This window comes from Macrotis lagotis, chromosome 6 (assembly GCF_037893015.1).
Source record: "Macrotis lagotis isolate mMagLag1 chromosome 6, bilby.v1.9.chrom.fasta, whole genome shotgun sequence".
In the NCBI taxonomy this organism is placed as follows: domain Eukaryota; kingdom Metazoa; phylum Chordata; class Mammalia; order Peramelemorphia; family Peramelidae; genus Macrotis; species Macrotis lagotis.
This window is the reverse complement of record NC_133663.1, coordinates 211,325,579-211,330,062: the sequence shown is the minus strand read 5'-3', so window position 1 is coordinate 211,330,062 and position 4,484 is coordinate 211,325,579. Positions and strand designations below refer to the sequence as shown.

The 4,484-nt window shown below is 31.3% G+C and overlaps 1 non-coding gene across 1 annotated transcript; it reads left to right on the top strand.

The window, feature by feature from the left end:
- Positions 1 to 1,779: 1,779 nt before the first annotated feature.
- Positions 1,780 to 1,882, top strand: LOC141492446 (U6 spliceosomal RNA). The gene has a single exon (XR_012469913.1). It is a non-coding gene; the product is annotated as a U6 spliceosomal RNA (small nuclear RNA).
- The last annotated feature ends 2,602 nt before the right edge of the window (positions 1,883 to 4,484 follow it).

The following is a 4,484-nucleotide window of genomic DNA, read 5'->3' as shown; positions in this document are numbered from 1 at the left end:
ATTTTATCACCCTTTGGATAGAATTGCAAATTTCTCTTCAGAAATTTAAGATCAGTTTACAACTCCACCATCAATGCAATAGTCTCACAATTTCCACACATCTATCCACCCACCAACATTGATCATTTTCCTGTTTGTTCATATTGGTCATTGTGATAGGTGTAAAGTGGTATATCAGCATTGTTTAATTTGCATTTCCCTAATCAATAATGATTTAGAACAATTTTTCTTATGACTTAAGATAGTTTTAATTCAGTCATCTGCAAATTGTCTTTCAATTTCCTTTGATGAGTTATCTATTTGGGAATAAAATGGTTTCTTTTACTTTTGACTCAGTTCTAACCCTAATTGTAAAAATTCTTTCCCAATTTAGTGCATTCCTTTTAACTTTTATTGAATTAGTTTTGTGTGTACAAAACCTTTTCAATTAAATGTAATCAAAATTATCCAGTTTTTCATTTATAATGTTCTCTCTCTTCTTTGTTCATTAACTGCTCCTCTTTCCATATACCTCAGAGATAAACTATTCCTTTTCCCCTTAATTGGCTTATGATAATCCCTATTTATGTTAAATCCAACATCTATTTCTAACTTATATTGCTGTAGACTGTGAGATCTTGGTTTATGCTTAAATTTTACCATTCCCACCCTTTTATGGATGAGGGAATTCTTATCTGAGAAACTATAATCTTTGATTTTACTAAACAGAAGATTACTCCAGTCATTTACTTCTATTTTTTGCACCTATTAAATTCCACTGATTTACCAGTACTTTTCTTAGCCAAACAGTTTTGATGACTGATGCTTTACAATATAAGCTTATATCTTGTATGGCTAGGCTGCTTTCCTTTGCATTTTTTTTTCATTACTGCCCTTGAAAATATGGAACTTTTTTTCCTCCATATGGATATAGTTAATATTTTTCTAACACAATAAAGTGTTTTTTGGAAGTTTGATTGGTATGACCCTGATTCAGTAATTAAATTTAAGTAGAATTGTCACTTTTAATTATATTAGTTTGGCCCAACCATGAGCAATTGACTAGTTATTTACATCTAATTTTATTTGTGTGAATAGTAAGTTTTCATATGGTTTCTGAGTCTGCTTGGGCAGACTCTCAAGTATTTTTTGTTGTCTACCATTACTTTGAATCTAATTTCTCTTTCTATATCTTGCTGCTGCATCTTGCTAATAATATATAGAAATGCTAATGATTTTGTGGTTGTATGTTATATCTTGAAACATTGCTAAAGTTTCTAATTGTTTTATGTGCAGTTTTTGGATGACTCCTCCAACTATACATCATATCATCTTCAAAGAATGAGAGTTTTATTTCTTCATTACTTACTCTAATTCCTTTAATTCTTTTTTCTTCTTTTATTGCTAAGGCTGATATTTCTAATACAATACTGAGTAAGTTATGTTGATGAAATACTTATTTCACCCTAATCTTACTGGGAATGTTTCTACCTTATCCCCATTATATACAATGCTTATTGTTGGTTTTAGATAGATACTGCTTATTGTTTTAAGGAACACAAAATTTATATGTCATCTAGTGTTTTGAACTTTGTGAAAAGCTTTTTCAAAATCTGTTAAAATAATCAGATAGTTTTATTACATTTGTTATTGATGGGTCAGTTATCCTGATTAATTTTTCCTAATATTGAATCAACTCTGCATTCCTGGTATAAATTCTATTTGATCATGGTATAGTATCATAGTGATACCCTTTTGTAATCATTGGTTAATATTTTATTTAAAATGTTTGCATCATGCTTGCTTCAGCAGCACATACACTAAAATTGCAAGGATACAGAGAAGATTAGCATGGCCCCTGCACAAGGATGACATACAAATTCATGAGGCATAAAATGTTTGCATCCATACTCATTGGGAAAGTCATCTATATTTTTTCTCTGTTTTGAAACTTACTGGTTTGGTTATCAAAACCATATTGATGTAATGGAAGAAGTTTGACAGAACTCCTTAACTTATTTTGACAAATTGTTTTATGGAATGGGTTTTATGTTTTATGTACTGTGTTTCTTGACTATTTGGGAAAATTCATTTGTGAATCTATGTGACTCTGAAGATATTTTTCTTGGTAAGTTCATTGATGACCTGAACAAATTTCTTTTTCAGAAATGACGTTAAGTATTTGTTTCCCTCTTCTTTTAACCTGGAGAGTTGATGTTTTTGCAATTATTCATCCATTCCACAGATTGCCAAATTTTTGGCACAGTTAGGCAATAAGCTTTGAATTTCTTGAAGTTCCTCTTTATTAATGGCAAATTCACCTTTTTTATTTTTGATTCTGATAATTTGGTACTCTTCTTTCTTTTTATATTGAAATTAACCAAAGGCTTATCTAGTTTATTGATTTTTTTTCACAGAAGCATTTCTTAGATTAATTTATTTATTCAATTGCTTTCTTACTATTTTTGATTATATAAATATTTTATTTGTTTTGAATTTATAAGCAATAGTAGTTGCTATCAATCATTTTCCTAAGATTTAGTATTTTGAAATTTTTCCCCACCTTCCTTTCCCTACCCCTATATCCAGCAGAATACAATCTGATAATCTTTACTTCATTTCTATTGATCAAAGTTGAATGTGTTGAGAAAAAAAAAACTATCCTTGAGGAAGAAATGAAATATTAGAGATAGGAAAATTTTGTAATACATAAGACAACTTTATTTAAAAATTATAGGTAATAATCTTTGGTCTTTGTTTAACTCCACAGTTTTTTCCTCTGGATACAGATGGTATTCTCTATCACGATACCCTAAAATGGTTCCTGATTATTGCACTAAAGGAGTCAACAAGTCCACTAAAGTTGATCATCATTCCCTTGTTTCTGCTTATCTCACTCAGCATCAGTTCATGCAAGTCTTTTCCCATCCCATCCCTCCTGATTTCTAATGGAAGAAAAGTGTGACATCACATACATATACCAGAATTTACTTAGCCATTCCCCAATTTATGGACATCCTCTCAATTTCCAATTCTTTGCACTATAAGCAGAGCTGCTAAGAATATTTTTGGTAGTGATATTTTTTACCCTTTTTCATGAACACTTGAGGGTTTAGACGTAGTAGTGGTATTGCTGAATCAAAGGATATGTACATTTTTATTGCCCTTTGGCCATAATTCCAAATTGCTCTTCAGAAAGGATAGATCAGTTCGCAAATCTACCAAAAATTCTTTAGTGTCCCAGGTTTCCCACATCCCTTCCAATATTGATCATTTTCCTTTCTGGACCTATTGCCCAATATGAGAAGTGTGAGGTGGTACCTCAGAGATGCTTTAATTTTCATTTTCTCTAATCAGTCATGACTTAGAGCAAATTTTCATATAGATAGTTTTGATTCCCTTGTCTGCAAATTGGTTTTGCATATACTTTGACCATTTGTCAATTTGGGAATGGCTTTTTTTTATGAATTTGACTCAGTTCTCTATATCTTTAGAAATGAGTCATTTTGTCAGAAATCAATGTAGTAAAAATTGTTCTCCAATTTACTACATTTCTTTTAATCTCAGTTATAGTGATTTTGTTTTTACAAAAGCTTTTTAATTTAATGCAATCAAAATTATCCAGTTTGTTTTTATATCCTCTATCTCTTCTTGTTCATTAACAGTCCTATTCTCCATAGATCTGACAGGTAAACTAGTCCATGTTCTTCTAGTTTCCTTATAATATTGTCTTTTATGTCTAAATCCTGAACCATTTTGATCCTATCTTCCCAACAGTTTTTATTGAAGAGTGAATTCTTATCCCAGAAGCTGGACTCCTTGGGTTTATGAAACAACAGATTACTATAATCATGTCCTGCTGTCTCTTTTGTACCTACTTTGTTCTACTGATCCACTGTTTTATTTCTAAGCCCAGTACCAAGTAGCTTTTATTAAATATGTATTTAATTTATCTATTTAAAATATTTTAAAGATATATTCTTTGAAGGAATCCAGCAGCTTCACCAGATTGCCAATACATTGCCATTACACATAAAAGGTGAAGAGCTTCTGATCTGGATAATTTACTTACATAATCCCAGTGCTTCATGGGGTCACAATGAGTTGGGGTTCATCAACAATTTGTGATTTATTTTTTCACCTCTAAAAATCTTTTTTTTTAAATTTTCACCTCTAAAAATCTTTATGGAGATGGTCTTATGAACATACTGAAGATATCTTTGATAAAAATATGAGAAGGTGGGGAGCTAGGTAACAGAGTGGTTAGTGCACCAGTGCAGGAGTCAGGCGTACCTGATTTCAAATCAGGCCTCAGACACTTAATAATTACCTAGCTGTGTGGCCTTGGTCAAGCTACTTTGCCCCATTTGCATTGTACAAACCTAAAAATAATATATGAAAAGGGAATTGTATCATTTTACAAATGGTTCTTTTTTCCTTTTTTGCAAGGCAAACAGGGTTAAGTGGCTTGCCCAAGGCCAGACAGCTAGGTAATTATTAAGTGT